Source organism: Pongo abelii, chromosome 3, assembly GCF_028885655.2.
Source record: "Pongo abelii isolate AG06213 chromosome 3, NHGRI_mPonAbe1-v2.0_pri, whole genome shotgun sequence".
Lineage (NCBI taxonomy): Eukaryota > Metazoa > Chordata > Mammalia > Primates > Hominidae > Pongo > Pongo abelii.
Genome location: NC_071988.2, coordinates 13,105,140 through 13,126,587, shown reverse-complemented (window position 1 = coordinate 13,126,587; position 21,448 = coordinate 13,105,140). Strand labels below are relative to the sequence as shown.

At 40.4% G+C, this 21,448-nt stretch overlaps 1 long non-coding RNA gene across 1 annotated transcript in view; it reads right to left on the bottom strand.

Annotated features, from left to right (window-relative positions):
* LOC129058837 (uncharacterized) overlaps positions 1 to 18,966 on the bottom strand; it is a 30,070-nt gene extending 11,104 nt beyond the window's left edge. Inside the window, exons 1-2 of the long non-coding RNA XR_008524250.2 lie at positions 18,764 to 18,966; positions 1,684 to 1,865 (exon numbers count right to left, since the gene is read on the bottom strand). This is a non-coding gene — a long non-coding RNA (uncharacterized LOC129058837). The remainder of the gene's footprint in view (positions 1 to 1,683; positions 1,866 to 18,763) is intronic.
* Between the last annotated feature and the right edge of the window lie 2,482 nt (positions 18,967 to 21,448).

Below are 21,448 nucleotides of genomic sequence, written 5' to 3'. Positions count from 1 at the left end.
GGAACCCGAGATAGCCTACTCCGTGGAAGGGTTCTGGTGCCCAGGTGGAAATGAAAGTGAGTTTGGATACCCAAGACCTCAATCTCTGGAGCCAGTGAACAGGTCACAATTTAGCTCCTTCTTCCCCTGTTCTTTCAATCATATCCACTCCTCTCACTTGGAGATTGGGTGGAGGGCATCTGATGTCCACCCCAAGTATGCTGGGGCTAGTAGTGATACAGACCAAGGTGGCCAAGCAAGATAAAGTCAGGGTAGGGGTGGGAGGGTAGGGGCAGGCATGACCAAAGCTGTGGAGTTTCTCCAGAGAGCTGAATAAGCTTCATCCTGCTGAGGTCTGTCTCTTTTCCTTGGCAGCACTGAACATATTTACAGTTATTGTCCATGATCTTTCTGCTCCACAATAGAGGCAGGGTACCTTCATGCTCCTCTGAATTCTTGTGTCCAGCACAGAGCATGACCAAGGGCATATGTTCAAGAAATGGGTGGTGCGACCAACCCCCATGAGTCCTTCAGGTCTGACTCAGGTACTTCATCGCGAAGTCTTTATTCCTTGACACATTTTTTAGTTGTTTTGGTGTTCTTCACCATGGGACCCCATAGCCTTGGTGCTCTTGTATTGTGAGCTCAAAAGACATCTGCCGAATGAATGAATGGACACTTGCAGGCTGACTCTCTCCTGAACAGTTGCCAGGTCCAATGCTCTCTGTCTGGAATCCTCTTTCCTCTTCATTTACCTGCTCAGTTTATCTCAACATTTGAGGGATTACTAGATGCTACACTCTCTTACTGGGCTCAAGGGTCACTTCCTCCAGAAGGCCTTTCTGACTCTTTCCCTTAGGGGCTCCTCTACTCCATGGCCACTGCACCTAGGTGGACCTGTCTGCCCCAAGATCAAGATGGTACCTTGAAACCAGGTCTGATCCATCTCTCTGTAGCCATCATGTGGCCATGCTTGGCACCAGTATGGGTTCAGGAAATACCTACTGACGGCATCATCTCTTAGGAGAGAGACAAACTCTGAAGCGGACTGATCCTGACTGGGATGCCAGCCCTGCACTTGATAGCATAGTGAAGTTCCTTTCTCTCTATTAGCTTTCTGAGGTAAAACAGCCTGCTGAGCCTGGAAACGAGGTCTAAACTCTCTGGCAGAGTTGCCAGGATAGTCATTATCCCCTCAACCTCAGGAGAGAGCAGGACAGGATAAACCCCTTAATATCTGGTGCTTGGTAGTCCAGATAGCTGGGAACGGTGGGAGGAGGAGGAGAAGTTAGAGTGGAATTCATCCTTTTCTACCCTAGTCTAAGGTTCTCCTTTCCCTCCACCCTCAAAGTCACCTAGAAAACAGAGCCCAAAAACTTAATACTGATGTTTTATTTGGGGAGGTAAAAACTCAAGGCATTAGGAGTGAGAAACAAGGGAAGAAGCAAGAGAGGAAACAATGGGAAGTAATACAAGATGATGTATTACCAGGCTGGGCACTGCTTCATGACAAGCCTTGAGGAGAGACAGCAGTTGTTTCCACCTGCTACTTGGGAAGTCTCCCCATAGACTGTGCTATTTTGGAGAAATGGCGCTTTGCAGCAATTCATGGAAGGGAGGGAAGAAGGGGAAATTTATCTGCCTGGCAGTTAGCTGTCTCCCATTTTCCATTAGTCAAATTTTACCCCATAAGTATTAACTCACCCACACTTCTAGATTTGCTGGTGGCAACTTGGGATGCCAGATCTCATGCCCTGTGGTATGGCATTTTATCAATGTCTTTAGAGTGGTGGGAAGAGATAGAGACTCTATGCATGTGGCCAGGGAGAATCTGATATAGTACATATGTCCTGTTCAGTACAGTCCAATATTGGTTTTCTCATTTTCTGGAAGAGAACACAAGGCACAGTGATCAAAGATCTTTCCCAGGGTCACATGCTTATTAAGGATTTGAGTGCCGTCTGGCTCTGGAAACTGTGGAAGACCAAGATAAATAACTTGAATTTTATGTAGCAGGTAAATGAGTCACTACAGGGTTTTAAGCCTGAGAGGCACATGAGATAAAGAGCTTTTTAATGAAGCTCCCAATCTCTACTGTGCTCTACCTTCCCATCTGGCGAAACTCCAGCAGAAGCAGGTGGCCACAGAAGAGTTAGAGCATTGAAGACAGGTTTTGAGAAGTCTCTGGGTCCAGAGCTTCATTTGGGCTTCAAGTATTGCTCCATAATCATACTGTGTTCATCTAAGCCTCCACCTACCAAAGAGAAAGTAGAGAAGCCAAAATGAGAAGAGACTGACCTAAAGATGAGGAGAAGGAGGATCATCCATCTCTTCATCATCAGCCTATGGATCTGAAGATCTTGGCATCTGCTGATGAATCCTTTGGTGTTGCCTGAGGTGGTCAGATCTCATGAACTGTCAGTCGCACTGATCACATCTATGCAATCTATATCCGTTATATATCCACATATTTCGCCCAAGTTCATCAGAAGGGAAGAAAGGTCATGTACAGCCTTCCTACCTGCATGTGTAGGGCCTCTTACTTGGGCAGCCTGGTGCACCACCTGACACTGGCTTAGTTCCTCAGCCTCCTGATCCATTTCAGCCTGGTATCAGCTGTACATGGGGACTGTGTGGGGTCCAGATCCACTTCAGGCCAGACAGGAGACTGGTCACCGCAGTGTCACAGGTGGGTGTCCGGAAACCACCACATCCAATATTGCCATTTGGATCAACTACCCCTAGTAAAGTTCTGAAAAACTAGAACAACAATTGCTTATTGATTTGCACATACTTGCATTTCTGGAATTCAAGCATATAATAAAAATAAGCAAAAAAAAAATACTTTAGCATTTTATAAAAACTAGACATATGTTCTAGGCCCATGCAATTATAATCAGGTTTTTGACTTACATGAGTGTCAGGTTGGCCATTCAAAATCATGTGGGGCACAGGATAATTATCTATTTCGTGGGAGGGACTATACAATGTATTACAGGACGTTTAGCCTACCTAAGCCCTGCCCTCCAAACACCAGTAGGCCCCTTCTGTCATTCATCATAATAATAAAAAACCACCTCCCCAAATTTTCAAAATGCCTCATTGGGTAAATTATTGCCCTAGAGAGTATCCAGGGCTGGGAGGTAGCTTATTGGTGGAGTGAAAGCCACAGAGTGGGCCAGATTGCCCAGGAAGTTCAGAAAGAGTAATAAAAGACCAGGGACAAGGTCAAGTGAAATACAAACATTTAATAAATAGGAAATGGTAAGAAACACCCTGAAAAGACTGGAAACAGACAGAAGAAGAACAAGTTTCAAGGCCAAAGGAGAAGAGGAACAGAAAAGGGGAAATAACGTTTTCTCTAGAAGACACGAGTCAATAGTGTCAAATGAAATAGATAAATTAGGTGAAATGAGGAACTTATGTAAGTCTACTGAATTTCACAATTAAGAAGTAATTTCTGAATTGTCCCAAGGCTGTCAGTGCTGCCTTTGTGGATTGAGAATGTATTGCAGCAAATTTGAAATTGGACATCAAAACTGGAGACACTACATTGTCAAATCTTTCTGAAAGGGGGAGAGAGATGGGAATTACGATTGACATGACTCATTGGATCAAGGCAACTGAATTTTAATTCACATTCCATCGCATTTCCTTCAAGAAGTACCTTATCATTCCATGCTTGTAAAATGCACAAGCAATGCCTGGCTTCAATCAAACTCTAAAGAAGAGTGTTTACTTGTTCATTTATTTGCTTTTAAAACAAAAAACATTTCTGATTTAAACAAGTGAGACTTTCTTGAATAAATTCTACAGTGGGAAACTGAACATGCATAGACCTTTGTCTTCCTCTTCTTGAAGTCCCTGGTAATATTTTTAAGTGTGGTCTGTGTACAGCTACAAACTACAGCTCATGTAAACAATAGCATGTTTCTTTCTCTTTCCCCAACATTAACGACTCTGACACTTCTTCTGTTTCTTTCCAGGAGACAGAGGTCAATATTGCTGTGTCTGAAATCCCATTGCAGAGTGTCACTAGGGCTCTTCACAATAACTATACCTCTTTTCAGAAACGTCAACAATACCTGGGCTGCAAAGAATCTCTTTGCCAAAATGTGTCTTTAGTCTTGAAGTTGAATTGGTAAAGAATATCATCCTCAGCATTTTATGTTAAGGGTAGAAAACTAGAGCATGTTTACATGCCAAAAAGGGCAAGATAAAGAGGGGGAGGCTGATGGAACAGGTGTTAAAATGATTCAATGATGAAATAAGAACATCAAGGCTGGGAGAAATTGAACTAAAACTCTTAGATAGAAGGAGACCCTCTTTCAGCATATAGAAGGAAAAAAGAAAGGTATAATCACACCTCTAGGGAGTGGGGCTTGGAGGGTGAGATGGTGCTTTTTAGAAGCTCATATAAAAGGGCCATATCACTTGAGATGCATTAGACTACAAATAATAGATGTCCTAAGTAAACTTGGGTTAAACAATAAAGATATTTATTATCTCATTTAAGAAGAAATATATCCAGATTTATTTAATAATAATGTGAAACAGTAAATCGAATTATCGGCAAATGACCATAAAAACTCACTCTCAGTTGCTAGGAAAGCAGGCCGGCTGTCATAAGGGAATGCAGAGTGGTTGCTACCTTCTCTAAGTGGGTGGAACAGTAACCAGCCTAAGCATTCTGTGGAATGTGACCATTGGCTCCCTTCCCCTAGCATTCCCAGACAATTTTTGTAAACTCATCGTTTTCAATAGATGATCCATGGTCCCTAAACCAGCAGCATCCATGTCACCTGGGAACATGTTAGACATGCAAATTGTCAGGGCCCACCTCAGAACACTGAATTAGAAGCTCTGGGGGTGGGGTTGAGTCATCTATATTTTATCAAGCACTACATGTTCATGTTAATGGTTAAAAAGCACTGCTGTGAACATCTGATAACCAAAATCCAGATGCAGGGACTAGATCATTGAGGGTTTCAAAAGCAATGAAGAGAACTTTATGGAGTCAAGCTGGAGAACAGTTCTGTGTGATACCTATACCATGCTGCTAGTAGCCACCCTCCTGAAGTCATTTCAAATTAATTCTCAAATTCAATTAGGAAAAGCAAAGGTTGCTGTTTTTTAGCAAATGTTGCACAAATTTGATCAATCACAACGGTATTCACAAGAATACTGCAGAGACAATGCCCTAAAGGGCTGATTCAGTTTTACCTGAAAATTTGCCTCAATAATATAAATCTGAGAAGTATAGTAAAAGAACACGAGAAAAGAAATCTGAGAAGTATAGTAAAAGAACACGAGACAGACCTAGATTGGCATCCGAGATCTATTTTTGACCATATGTATCTTAACTTCTCTGAGATAACTTTACTCATAAAGCTTATACACACTGATGTCTTAAAGTTACAATAAAAGAAAGAGGATAACATGCACTATACATAGCACAGTGTTTGATGTGTCAGAAGAGCTTAGTAAATGATGTGAAAAAAAGCTCATTGCTGTGTGGTTTTTGTTGTGACTCTTGTAGTTATTGGTGCCTGGGTGTGATATTGAAAATGTAAAGAGGAGGAATGATAATAGCTGAAGTGAATGTCTTAGAGCTTTTGTAGGAAGTGCAGACTGGGAGAGGAGGGACATATAAAAGGCTTCCAATGCTAGAAATGCTTAAAATAAATCTTGAAGAATGAGTAAGAGAGAGAAGAGGCTCGAGGAAAGGTGATTCAAAGCTGAGGACACAACATAGATATTGGCATGGAGGCACAAACAACTCTGCCTTTTAGGGAATATCTAAGGAGTGTCGTTGGGATGAAGAGCAGGACCCATGACAAAGAGAGGGATGAGATGAAATTGCAGGCTAAGCCAGGGTCCTGATGTGAAGACCCTACTTGGTCTACCTAAGGAATTGGATATATATTTGAAGAAAATGTGAGGACTGGTGTGTTTTTAGCAGGAAAATAAGACCTGCTTTCAAAACCCTATAGAAGCTAAAGGGAGGAGAATGTACAGAAATGAAGAAGAACTTGGAGTCAGAGGACTTGTTTGGAGCTTGTTTTCATAAATCAGGAGAGCAAGATGAGGGCTGGGAAAAGCCATGAGGGGAGTGTGAGCGATTACCTTAAGAGATTTTAATTAAAATATGTTTTCTGATACATAACAGTATCCTGACTATCAAGACTTCCCACATTAAGAAAAAAAGAATAAACAGAATGGACTCTGAATATGTCTTATGTGACTATCAATGTGCCAGGAAAAATGCGGCTTGGTTCTTGAGTTTAACACCTTACAGTATCACAGGAAGAACAAGCCACACATGCCATGTACTGTTAGGAAAAGTCAAATTAAGTATGTGCTAAGTGCTAGTAGGTGTGCTTGAGACACAACTAAAGCAAGGTCTTAAAAAAAGTATTCTGGCCCCAAACCCAGAGTCCCAGGATATAGTTTCAACTTTGTCATTGCCTTGGAGAGCGGTGACCTTCACTGTCCCCTCTGTGTCTTATTTTTCTCCTTTATATAAATGACAAGATTGATTTGAATTGAAAAGATAAGAAAATGACCCAGGCAATGCTTCTCCAAACAGAGCTTATGCCTGCAACCTGGCATACTGAAAGTTACAGAAATGACAATACGCATCATCTCCTGATAATAAATCATTCAGATACTGTCCTTCTGTTAAAATAAATGTAGACATATCATTTTGCATATAATGTAAATATTCATACATTTTAAAGATAAAACACAAAGCTTCAAAGACATATCTGGCTTGCAAGGTATAATAGACAGACTTCTAAGATGGCCATCAATGATCTACACCTCCTGGTATTTACTTCCTTTTGCATTTCCTGTCCTTTGAGTATATGCTAACCCTAGTCACAGAAAAAGAAACAATTAATAGAGTGAACAGACAACCTGCAGGATGGGAGAAAATATTTTCAATCTATACATACAATAAGGGTCTTGATATGATTTGAACCTGTGTCTTGCCCAAATCCCATGTCACAGTATAATCCCCAATGTTGGAGGTGGGGCCTGATGGAAGGTGATTTGTTTATGGGGGTGGTTTCTCATGAATGGTTTCATACCATCCTGTTTGTACTGTCCTCACGATAGTGAGTGAGTTATCATGAGATCTTGTCATTTTTAAAGTGTGTAACACCAACCCCCTCTCTCTCTTCCTCCTGATCCAGCCATGTGAAGTGCCTGCTCTCACTTCACCTTCCACCATAATTGAAAGTTTCTTGAGGTCACTCCAGAAGCCAAGCAGATGACAGCATCATGCTTCCTTTACAGCCTGCCGAAGTGTGAGTCAGTTAAACCTTTTTGCTTTATAAATTACCCAGTCTCAGGTATTTCTTTATAGCAATGTGAGAACGGACTAATGTAGGTCTAATATCCAGAATTTACAAGAAACTCAAACAACTCAAAAAACACCAAGTAATCTCATTAAAAAGTGGGCTAAAGACATTAATAGACACTTTTTAAAAGAATACAAATAGCCAACAAGCATACAAAAAGATGTTCAACATCACTAATTATCTGAGAAATGCAAATTAAAATCACAATGAGATACCTTTTTACACAAATCAGAATGGCTATTACTAAAAAGACAAAAAATAACAGATTTGGCAAAAATTTGGAGAAAAAGGAGCTCTTATACACTGTTGGTGGGAATGCAAATTAGTACTACCTCTATGGAAAACAGCATGGCTATTTCTCAAACAACTAAAAATAGAACTACCATAGAATCTAGCAATTCTACTACTGAGCATCCACCCAAAGGGAAAAAAAATCATAGCAAAAAGATACCTGCACTGGTATATTTATCACAGCACAATTCACAACAACAAAGATACCGAATCAACTTAAGTATCCATCAATGAAAGATTAGATTAAATGAGGTATATATACACAGTGAAATACTATTCATTCATTAAAAAGAATGTCTTTTACAGTGACATGCATGGAACTGAAGGCTATTATCTTAAGTGAAACAACTCTGACACAGAAAGAAAAATACCAAATACTCTTGCTTATAAGTGGGAGCTAAAGAATGTGTAAACATGGAAGCAAAGAGTAGAATGATGGACAATAAAAACCCAGAGGGTTGCTGGGGTGGGAGGGGGGTCATGATGGGAGATCAGCTGGTGAATTCAATGTGTGTTGCTCCAGTGCAAGCCTTGACTTCACCACAACGAAATATATCAATGTACCAAATTGCACTTACACCCCATGAATGTATATATTAAAAAAAATAGAATAGAACAGAATACAGCAAAAGTAATAGAAATAAATTTGCAAGTTTGGATTAGAAAAAACTAGAAACTCTCACTTTCTCTCTCTCTTTCTTCTCATTTAATCCCACCGATGAAGCCAGTTTTCATGTTCTCAGCTGCCCTACTGAGATGACCACCCGGTCAGAAACAGCCAGGAAAGAACTAAAGCCCTCAGTCAGACTATCCACAAGGACTGAACCCTGCCAATGCGTAGATACATGAACTTGGAAGCATATTCTTCCGTATTCGAGCCTTGAGATGATTGCAACCCTGGCTGACCCTTTAATTGTAAGAGATCCAGTGACCCCAGATAAGGTGTACCTGGATTTCAGCCCCATGGAAACGATGAGATAATACAGGTTTGTTACAGTGGTAATCTGTTATGTAATGCAACATACACAAGGGGTCACTTTGGGCTGTGGTCAGAAACACCCACTGAAATAGTTTTTCCCTTGTCTCTGCCCTTAGCAGCAGTTGGTGGAAATGTCTATGAAACATCTTTAAGAAGAGCAACTTTTAATGAGGTGAGGGTAAGTGAAGGAGTGTTCCATTGAAAGGGCGACCTCAGATTCCAGATCTCTAGAAAAAAAAAAAAAAGAGAGAGATCCACTCTTCTCTGGGTGAGAAAGAGTTTATTTCTGCTGCTCTTTCTCAAGAACTTTTTTGAAATAAATGAAAGTAAGGGAGATTTGTAAAGACTGTCTTTAGAGATAATAAGTGAAATTATTATTGGCATCCATAACTCAAAGACAATGTGGATGAAAATGTGTAATGTGAATGTAAACTGTGCAATTTTATATGTGTTTTATTTCACTTTAACGTGGAGGTGTGGGTTGGCAGACAGATATATATGGGTGGCAGATATTTCTTATAATTAGCAGAAATTATTTACTAGTTTGCGCTTATCATAGGAAAAATGGAGGTTCTAGAGCAGGACAATCTGAATTAAAATTCCAGCTCATCTGCTCACTAGTAGGGCAAGTAAATTGTCTCTGTTTCTTCCTCTGTAGAATGAGTAGTATAATAATAATAATAATAATAATAATAATAATATCTCTTTATTGGTTTGTTGTAAGGATCAAATGTGTTAATTTTTGACATAGTATATAAATTATCTATTACTACATCTATGTAACAAACAACCTAAAATTTAGTGGCTTAAAACAACAATGTCTTTTTGCATGTGAGTCTACAGGTCACCTCGATGGCTCTGCTGATCTGAACTAGTATTGGTAGATCTCAGCGGGACTGGCTCATGAGTCCGAGGTCAGCTGGTGGATGGGCTGGTTTCTCTAGGGTGGTCTCATTTACATTGTCAGGAAGTTGGATAACTCTTGGCTAGGGTGATGGAGTTTGAATGGGCCACATGTCTCAGATCTTTCAGTAGCCTACCTTGAACGTCCAGAAGGTAGCAGCAGTGTTCCAAAAGAAAAAGAGGAAGCATGCAAGACTCTTGACACCTAGGGTTCTAACTGGTAGAACACCATTTCTGCCTTGTTCTATTGGTCAAAGAAAACCACAAGGCCAGCCTAGACTCTACCACTTGATAGAACTACAAGCTCATATGACAAAGGGAAGGGAATAATTGTCACTATTTTTGCTAACAATCCGCCATAGTTGTTGGAATTGAAATGCTAGCTATTGTTATTATGATTAGACGAGGTTGTGGCATAATGATACATAAAGTCCTAGAATATCAGAGTTTTAAGAGCCCTCAGAGAACAATTAGTTTATATATTCAATGCTTTTATTGTATAAATAGGGAATGTAAAGAAAGCCAAGCCATTTGTTTCAGGTTTCCTGGTTAATGATGAGCTTGGACTAAAACCCAGATCTTCTGACACCTAGGCAATATTCTTCTCAAAGACTCTGAACCCTAATATATATGACTATCTATGAATGTACATGACTACATTATTATTATTTTTATATATATGTAATTAGAGTCATATTTTTACTTAGTCTACAAAATATTTTCTAGATACTTGCTTCTTTACTTGTTAGTTTAAGGCATATGAATGCAAAGATTTTGTTTCGCTTTTTGTGTGTGTGTGCTGATAGTACTCTGTGACGCCTAAAGGAAGCTATCAAGGATCTTTGGACAAGGATCACAGAATGTTGAATTGTAAACATTTCCCAAAGCCCCAAGACATATTTCAACACTCACCTCCAGAAACCATTGTTGCATGGCTACCCAAGATAAGACCGGCCCTATTTTATAATTCAGATTTACTTCAGGGCAGAGGGAGTGAGGCAGAGCATCACAAACCCAGCCAATGGAATGTGTTATAAAAGCCCTTGTCCTTTCACCCTAAGGACAAGCTGTGGAGAAATGATATGGGAAATGTGGATAGAGAGTCCCTGCTTCTAGAGAGCAGTGAATTCTTAGAAAAGCCAGGCCAACCCTCCCAGTGACTATAATTGCCATGGAAGTCCAGAGGGCTACGCATGGAGACACAATTGTGTTTGCTGCTCCTGCTGCTGTTGTTGTATTGCCATTTTTGGTTGTTGTTCTAATGGTCCTCAGCACATGGCATGGTGTCATTCATCCATTTGGGGAATATCTCAGTAGTGGGGAGCCAAGTGTTTTTTCCTTGTGTGTTGCTTTTGTCAGGATGATCTAGATTATGCTGCAGTAACAATCAAAAATTCCCAAACCCCAGTATGTTAAAACAAGAAATATGTGTTTCTTACTCTCATGAAATTCTCATTATGGATGAGCTGGAAACTGTACTATTTCTCTCTTCAGTGCCCAGGCTGGCAGAACAGCCCACTCAAAATCACTGCAGATTGTTGTGGCAGAGGAGAAGACAACATAGTGACTGAGAACTGTTTCTAAGGTGTTTTCTCGAAAGAGATAGCCTGGCATTTAACTGGGTGGGCAAAGCAACTCCTACAGCCATGCCTAACTGCAACGGAAGACAGAAGTGCAATTTTACAAGACGCCCAGAAAAAAAACCCAGAAACTATAATACTTTGAGGACTTTGAGGAGTTTGAACGTCTACTAGGCACATACTCTCAAGTTAAGGTTATAGTAGAGGCTAATGAGTGGCAGGTATATGAATATGTGCATCAACATTAAACCCTCAGATGTTATGACAAAGCTTGCAATGTCCCATTCTCTTTAGGCAAATGAGATTCTCCTTCATTTCACTCCTACTTATTAGAAAGAATACAGAAAAGGCAGTAAGACTTCTGTTCATGGGTAATCTCTTCTTTACTCCCATCCCATGGTAACCACCTCATCTGCTATTTTTATGGGATTTTGTTTCATGAAATTCCCTCTCTCTTCTGTATCTCCAGACACATCATGTATGTGATGTCCCCACTCCCAGCAATCACCCTTTCTCTTCCCATCTTTTCACAATCAAGAATCTTTTTTCTTTTTTTTTTTTTGAGACGGAGTCTCGCTGTGTCTCCCAGGCTGGAGTGCAGTGGCACAATCTCCACTCACTGCAAGCTCTGCCTCCTGGATTCACACCATTCTCCTGCCTCAGCCTCCCGAGTAGCTGGGACTACAGGCGCCCACCACCAAGCCCGGCTAATTTTTTGTATTTATAGTAGAGACAGGGTTTCACCGTGTTAGCCAGAATGATCTCGATCTCCTGACCTTGTGATCCACTCACCTCGGCCTCCCAAAGTGCTGGGATTACAGGTGTGAGCCACCGCGCCCGGCCTAAGAATCTTAAGCATACTCAGAATCAACTCTGCTCACTCTCTAGTCTCATATTCATTACATTTTCAGGTTCTACTCATACTCGAAGGGGAGGGAATAAGAAAAGGGTGAGAGTCAATGAGCTTATCTTAGAATTCTGCCTGCCACAGCAAAGGCCAAAGAACAATAAATGTCAAGTATAGGTGGGAGCACTATTTCACTTGCTTAAAATCTCTAACCCAATAGGATAACGCCTGTTGAATGAAAAAAAAAAAAAAAAAAAGTGAATGAATGAGTACATGACTGAGTACATTCAGTGCTCTGAATCATCCTCTATAATGCTACCTTTATCCCTAACAGATAGTATCTGTAGTACTTGTTAGTAGTACCCTGGAGGGGTGTACTACCTGTTAGGGGTAGACTACCCAGACATCATGGATATCTTGGTCATATGAAAATCCTGGCACCCCAACAGGAATGCTTCTCACTATCTTACCTTCAATGTAGCATAATGCCCTGGCATAAAACCTCTGCCACTGGATGGTCAGGGTTCACATTTCACCTATCTTTTTACTATTTTGTCATGCTATCCAAAGTCACTGAACCTCACGTAGACTCAGCCTTCTTTTTTTTGTAAATATAACAATAATAACTGCCTCATAGTGCTTTCACAAGGATTAATTAAAATGTTGTAAGCACACATCTAGGTACACACTGAGTGCTCAACAAATGTTAGTTAACATTGTTATTATTGCTGTTGTCACTTTCGTCTATTCCTTTAAAGCATCAACACCTTGTTGTTCACCTCTTTTCTTTTTCCTCCCTTTAGTCTTCTTCTTTCACAGAAACAATCAGAAGCCTATTACATTTGCTAAAGTGCTGATACCAAAAAAACAAAATCACCTTTTAACCAGCTCACTCTCCCAAAAAGTGATAGGATTAATTTTTGTTCCCTCCCCATCACCCACTTCCTGGAACTAGACCACAAGGCAGAAAGTAGAACATGGGGGCTGAGAAGGCCTATTTTTTTCTTCATTTGAATACAGTGATGTGGATAGAAAGGGCCTAAAGAGAGGCTAAAGGTCTCAAAAAGAAAATCACAGATGGTTTATTAGAAATGGCTTTTCCATTAACCATCCGTGTGACTTTGGGTATGTTGCACTTCACCACTGCAGTCCTGTGTCCCCTCCTCTGCAGAAAGAGGAGCTTACCCTGTGATATCTGGCATCTCACACTGACATTCTGACATCCGTGATACGAGGGCAGCACTGCAAACAGCCCAGAGCCTCCTGTGCAGGAATGGAACACACATTGTCCTGATAACTGAGGAAGGCTCGGCTTATTGATTTGACCAGCCTTGTATTGCCAGCAAAGAAAATGGTACCACCCTCTATGAGATAAAGCTGAAAGTCATGGAGCAGAAAGGCAGCAGGAATGGGAACTCATTAATACCAATACTCTCCAGGTCTATAATATTACATTGGATTCTACAGAGCACTTCCATGTATATCATCAATCTGGATTTCACAAACAATGGCATGGGGTAGGTAGAGCGGTTATTAGTATCTGCATTTGTGAGAGACCTAAGTTCAGGCGTCTGCCCAAGATGAGAGAGCAAAGGTTAAGACCCAAATGTATCATGGTAAACAAGTTAAAGAGATTTTAGGTCTATAGCCTTAGAGTTTTGTCTATTGTCTCTCTGGTAGTTGACCTTGGAACATGACCTTTTACAAATTCTCTACTCTGAGATTTGCACCTTCCTGACCTATAAAAGATGAATAATAATAATAATAATTAAAATATCAAAGGGTGGTTGCAAGGTCCACATCAGATCACATATATGATTCCACTTCACTGACTATGAAATGGTGAGCTTAGTTAGTTTTTTTTGAATTGCCTTGGCACCTGGCACTGCATTGTATTCACTCTTCCAGAAATGATAACTCATAGACAGGCAAAACAATCTACATCATGTGTCTGGCAGATTTATATTCCCGAATCTACTCCTTCATCTGTCTCACTCTATGTGTCACATTACAGGCTTAGCAAGCCCCTGACACTTCTCTCCCCAAATCTATGTCCCTGTCTTAAAAACTATCATAAGCTTCAACCCCACCAAGGACTTTTACGGTGATTAGATCCTCTTAATTCAGCCACTGCCCCCTCCACTGAACTCAGAGATGGATGGTCGCCTGTCAATCTGTCCAATTGGGCAATATCTACCTTGGTAGAGAGACACTACCTACCTACCTTGTTATTGGCAGGCCACAGGAAACAGAAGGAACACATACTTGGGAGGGGTGAAAATAAGTAATTCCAACTCTAAGCTGTTGGAACCTTCAATTATTTTGAGCCTTAAAGGAATAAGATCATAGGGCCTGAGTCAGATGATAGGCAGCTGTAACATAGGCAGCTGTAAACTTTGTTTCTGTTACTATGGATTAGCCTCCTCCTTCACCTATATTGTTTTATAAAATGTAAATGACTAAAGGGCACCAGGGAAGGGAAGACCCCTACCCTCTTATTGTTGATTTTTGTTATAGAGTAACTTCCCTCTTACCTCTCTCACACAAAGACCACAGCTGTCACATCATCTAATCCAGTAGTCCTAACTTTTTTGACACCAGGGACCAGTTTCATGGAAGATAATTTTTTCATGGGTAGGGGTAGAGTGGGAGGAATGGTTTTGAGATGAAACTGTTCCTCGAGATAAAACTGTTCCACATGAAGTACGCATCGTAGATCCCTTACATGCACAGTTCACAATAGGGTTCGTGCTCCTATGAGAATCTAATGCTACCGCTGATCTGACAGGAGGCAGAGCTCAGGGGGTAATGCTTGCCCACCCACTCTCACCTCCTGCTGAATGGTCCAGGACCACTGGTCTGTAGCCCAGGTCTTGTGGACGTCTGGTCTACTGGAATGTTAAATATACTCTTTTAAATTGGGAAGGAAATGAAAACAAGTTGTACAGAAAAGAAAAACTGTAAGTAATTAAATTGTTGTAACTCATAAACCAGCCTTGTATAGAAAATGTTGTAATCCTGTTAAATTTTTTTGTTTGTTTTCTTCCTTTATAGGCAAAATCTTAACTTTTAACTTCAAAGAACTGACCTCACTTCTCTGATGTCTGTGTTTTCTAGGTGGCCATTCCCAGCTTTTCATGTGAATACACTCTTCAAACTGGATTCTGATCTTTCTGATTATTTCTCTCCCAGCTCTGCCACTGGCCAGCTGGGTGACTTTGGTGAAGTCACTGAATCCATCAGAAGCACAGTTTCCTCTTCTACAAAGTAGAAAATACAATTCCTGTCCTCCAATCCCACAGATTTCTGAGCATCAATAATGGAGGTGTTGTAGAATCACTTTGTGAATTCATGTGCTACGGAGACAGTCCTTGTTCCTGATTTGTTATTTAAATATTGTAATTTTGTTTGATTGTTTACTGAGGTCATGTCTGAAAACTCCCATCTGTAACTAATCTCTGACTCAATGAACTTCCATGATAATGTTTTAAGAGAGAAAAAGAAAAAAAAACCATATTCTGATTACCTACTAAAAGCTAGATAATGTATTAAATTGACTTGTATTGCTTATCTCCTTTTAGTCCCACAGCAACCCTCTGAGGAAAATAGGATTCTCACTTCCCAGAAGGTAAGCAGCTGTCTTGGGTTTCTGGCCTGAGTGACCACAGGCTTAGTGATGCTAATGACAGACAAAGGAGGACTCACGGGCTCTAAGCAGATCCTTGCGGGGTACTTGCTGATATACCCAGAGGGAGCTGTCCCACAGGCAGGCAGAACTCAGATCTGCACCTGGAAGGGGTCTTAGCTGAGCCTGGACACTTGTGGGTCATTCATGAGGAGGAAAATGAGACTGAGTGTGTAAATGTGGTCAGTCAGGGAAAATGTATAGACTGAAATATGAAGACCACAATGGAATACTTGGAACTAACATTTTAAAAATGGACTGAAGAAGAGAATGAGATGGAGAAAACTGAGGAGCTGCTAGAGAAGCAGAGGGAGTATGACAGTGAAGAAAGGTCTCACTTAACATTGTCAATAGGCTTTTGGAAATGGCAACTCTAAACAAAACAATGTGTGAGTGTGACAAAACCAATTTTACCATAGGCTAATTGATATTAACAAGACTTAAGTTTGTACCCCATATTCTGGTCAGAAAAACATTATACTTCTAAATGGAAACTCCAAACACTTCTAATATTAAACATTGAAATAAATGTGAGATATGCATGTGTTTAAGAAAAAATAATAAAAACAAGTTAGATAATGATTTACTTATTTACTCTAGTGAAGGATCTTGGGTGGCTGGAGCCTGTCCCAGCAGCTCAGCAGCCAAGTGGGACCCAACTCTGGCCAGGAAGCCGTCCCATCACAGCACACACTCACGCCCACATCCACACTCATTCAGACTAGGACCACTGAGACACACCAACAAACCTATTGTGCACAGCTTTGACGTGTGGGAGGAAACTGTAGTACTCAGAGAAAACACACGCAGACACAGACATGGGGAGGACTTGCAAACTTCACACAGACAGTGGCCCCAGCTGGGCATCAAATTTTTTTTCATAGACATTATAATGAAACATTGTTGAATTAAACAACATTATTTGAGAAACTGCCGTATGCCGCTGCAGAATTCAGCAAGAGGAATTTCAAGTAGGAGGAAGAGTTTGACAATGCTTACAATTGTTTGATTTTTATAATATAAGGATTAAAAAGCATCCAGTGAATTTGGCAGTTAGTTCTTCATTAATCACAGGGAGGCCATCTTCAGTGGAATCATGATGGCAGAGAAAGGCTGCATCACTGCAGTTTAAGGAATGACTGGGAAGTGAGGAGCATGCAGAGAGAATTAGTTGACAACCCCATGAGAAAGTACAGATTGGTGAGTGATAACCGGGAGAGGATGAAGGCTCCAGGGAGAGGTTTGTGCATGCAAAATGGCTGATAAACTTGTAGAAACCCAGCGGTTGTTCACAGAGGAATGGTGAGTCTGGAGTCCTGCCATCTGTGCACTACTCAGAGATATCTGAAGAAATGTGGTTCCAGCAGCCCAAAGCTAAAAAGAGACATTGGTAAGCTAGAGCATGCCCAACAAAAGTGATGAACATAAGAAAGTAATTCAACATTTCCGATGATGCACATACACACAATACACACAAAACACATATACAACATATGTATCACACACACGGAACACGCAAAACACACAACACAAAAACACATATACAACACATGCATATTACACGCATACACACAACATGCATTAACCATGTATACAATGCATCATATGTACATCAGACACACATTACATACACAACACATCCAGTACAGGTAAAACACCACATACACATATATATCCACACACTAGACAACACACAGCATATATGTGATGCACATGTGCATATATGCACCACATACTTGTATGCACAAAACATCCACATAACACACACACAGACACACACATACACACACACACACACAGTAGAGTTGCCTAGCAAGCCAAGGATATACATACCATAGTCTCAGCAAGAAGCATGGGAGGAAGGGAAGAGACTGATGTGTACTAGTCTTTGAAGGGCTACAAGCTCACATGTTTAACCAAGCAGAGAGAAGAGAAGGCAACCAAGAAAAAAAGGCATGAGAACAAGATGTGATCACCCTCAATCTCTGCCAATGCAAGCCACAGTACCATTGTGGGAGCAGAAACTGTAACCCTCTGAGCATACTGTTGGGTGTCCAGCACTGAATCAGAGTGAGCTACTATTCCTTTACAGAAAAGAAAAGACACTCAAACTGCTCCCCAACCACCATTTTTTTTTTTTTTAATAATGAATGAGTGGTCTCTTGGAAACTCCCATGTCTACTTCAAATGTGCTGTTTGAAATGCTGAATATAAATCATTGTACTATAAAGACATACACACATGTTTATTGCAGCACTATTTACAATAGCAAAGACAGGGAACCAACCCAAATGCCCATTAACGATAGACTGGATAAGGAAAATGTGGTACATATATACCATAGAATACTATGCAGCCATAAAAAGGAATGAGATCATGTCCTTTGCAGGGACATGGATGAAACTGGAATCCATCATCCTCAGCAAACTAACACAGGAACAGAAAACCAAACACCTCATGTTCTCACTCATCAATGGGAGTTGAACAATGAGAACACATGGACACAGGGAGAGGAACAACACACACTGGGGCCTGTTGGGGGTGGGGGTTGAGGGGAGGGAACCTAGAGGATGGATCAATAGGTGCAGCAAACCACTATGGCACACGTATACATATGTAACAGAGCTCCACGTTCTGCACATGTATCCTGGAACTTCAAGTTAAAAAAAAAAAGAAAGAAAGAAAGAAAGAAAAAGAAAAAAGAAATACTGAAGGCATGGGAAGACCATTACATATAGTTGCTATAGACTCAATTTCTGTTGATAGAAAAAAGAGACTTAGACAAAGGGCACTGGGCCAAACCTGAGGTAGAAAGAAAAGAGATTTTCTGCCATCAATGGGCATCATCATTTCACACTAAGGCCACCGCTCCATGATGAGTCTTGGAAAGTGTTTTTGTTTTATCTGACTGAGTTCTTTTTTTGTTTTCTACACAGGAAGAATCCTAGACAAACATGAAAATTCATTCCTTTCCTTGTTGCCTCCAGTGAAAAAAGATGGAGATGAGGGAGAAATTTACTGTTTACTGTTTTTTTTTTTTTAAGGTTTTTCGTATTTTCTTATTCCCCCCTGAGTAAAAAACTCTGGAAATGGGCTCCAGGCTCTCAACAACAATATTCTGTTTCCATTTCTTACTGCATTTCCTTTCTTTCCCAGGACTCTTCTGACAGTGCCAAGTTGCACACTGGGTTGTCATTGAATGTTCTGAAGTCGTGTAAAAGAAACTGGCACAAAGGAAAAAAAAAAAAGTTTTTCTCCTACTCTGCTTAAATTTGTCGTTGTCTCCAGCAGCGATATCCTTTCACTTTCCTGGTCTGACTTCTTGTTCTTTTTCTTCTTTTTTCTTTTTTTCCTGCAGATATTCTGATTTGAGCTCAGCACATACATTCACCCCAGAAGTTCCCAGGATGCCAATAAAGATCCTTGCCAGCAGACCTCATCATGTTCCTCTTGAAATGGTTTTGTCATTCTTTGGATGACTGTGGAACATCTAGTCTCATACATGCCTGTTTTTTTATTGAGTTTCTGCACAGTCACAACCAAATAATGCACCATGGTAAGATGTCCCAACTGACACAAAACTAAAGAGTCAAAATGCTCTCCATTGTCAATTGCTGCTTAGCTCAGAGGCTATTCCAAGATTTGCCTTGAGTTCAAATAATTGACCCAAGGTGCATTTATCTTTGAAAATATATATTCTGTACAGTGCTTCTTCCTTTTGCCTGGGAAAGTCCTGGTTTGTGTCTATCGCCCAGGAGTAATCACTTATGTCACCCATTTCATTCTCACAAGTGTCTCAGTTTGCACAGCAAGTTCCATAGCTAACAAGGATACAGTATACACTGGAGACACAAAGATACAAAAGACAGTATTCTTGCCTTAGAAGAGCTCAGTCTTTTTAGAAAGACAGGCAAGTAGATGATTATAATATAAGAGCTAAGATAAAGATATGAATAGAGTTATCTGACTTTGTCCCACTGTCTCTATGTTCCTTCTGTCCAGCACACTGTCCAGAACACAGAGGTGTTTAGTAATTTTATTGTTGCTGCTTTTGTTTTAACCAATCACAGTGTTCTTACTATAGACCAAATGTTCCCAATAATGGGCCATTCTCCCTTTCTTCTGCCCCATCTTTTCTTGCTCCATTATTTTCTTCCATAACTCTTGAGTCTCCTGGACATAAAACCTCAAAAAAAAAAAAAAATCAAGAGCATGGATGAAAATCACAAGGGTAACAAACTGACATGCTAGCTCTGAGTCCCTCCTCAATCTTTGCATAAAAATCACAGGAGCTGCTGTTGTTGCCCCTTTCCACGTGTTCTGTAGCCCTGAGTGTCAAGTTACATCTGCCGCTGATGGCCCCAATTTATAGCTTTTTCCAGCTGTTTCTGCTTCTGCTGTCTTGGCTACTGGTAATATAGGCAGGTCTCGCTAGTAGTACTTAAGATCAATGCTGATATTTTATCCAAATACGGTCAAGTTAATGCTGGGATTGACCTAATGGCTCCTGCTACCCCCAGGGAGGGCATGATCACTGCCAAAATCATGGACTATGGCCTCACTCTTCTGTGGCCATGCATAGGGCCCTTCTTGAGATGAGGGCAGGTGCTCCTCCCGCCCAGTTATAACTCTTCTTATTCTCTGAAAAGGATGACTTCACTTATCATTTACTCATAAGATTCTCTTTGCAAGCAACTCTTGTGTACGACTCCCACAAATGAATCATTCAAGCTGCGAGGTTCCATCTGAGTAAAAATGCAGCTTCCATGTACAAATGTTAAATGTTCCTGGGCTTATTTTCTATGTTTAATTTTTATCAACTTTTTAATTAAAATGTCATTACAAATTTAAGACAGAAGGAAAGGGTAGGAGAGAGGCCAGGATGGGAGAAGCGTGTTAGAATGTATTGAGTTGTGTAAGCTGTTTCTTTATTTCTTTACGCTAAAGTGTTCTGAATTTCTGACATTTTGATATTTTTAGTAGCTTCAAATCCTGAAGTTTGTGAGTAGAAAATTGGGAGGCACTGACTTGCCAAGTGGCAAAGAAATGAAAACAAAGATAAAAACCAGAAAAGTTAAGTGAACAACTGCAATTCTGTGAGATAAAGGCTAAAGCTGAGATGAGAACAGAGACTTCTGAGGGCACAGAGGCAGGTGTCTAAATGGGGGATGGAGGGACACAAGAACATAGGATGTTATCATCTCTCAGTTTCTTCTTGGGTTGTTCTGCAAGATATCTTGTCTCCTAAGATTGTTAAGTTCTTCCATGGAAAGGACAGTATTTTATTTCTCTGCCTCATTTGTCCATATTACTTTGTAGTGCTTAGTACAGTGGAGAAGCTTCAGACACAGGTGGTGGCTTTCTTGTTTGATGGATTGAATAAAAAAAAAAGGGAGAGGAAATGAGATTATCTGGAAAAGTCCTAGAGTGGTTGAGTATTGCTGTCAAGTCTGCCAGTAATTCTCCATGTGACCTTGAACAACCATTTACCTCTTAGTTTTTTCAACTGTAAAATAAGTATGACCAGATAATCACCAAGTTCCAGACTAGTTTTAAAACTTCATGGGTCTATAATTGTGACTGTCAGATCAAGTTAAAGGAGACACTGTAGGGCTTGATAATGCATACACAAAAGCCATTTTAAAGGCTATACTTGGACCTTGGTTTCTCTATTATAAATCAAAGATATTAGAATAGATTATCTTTTTTATTGCTTCCTTCCAAAATGCAAGAAATATCTGAATCAAAACACTAATCTTCATCTTCAAAAACCAAATTCCAATGACATAATATCAGTCCTCAATAAGGAAAAGGAATAGA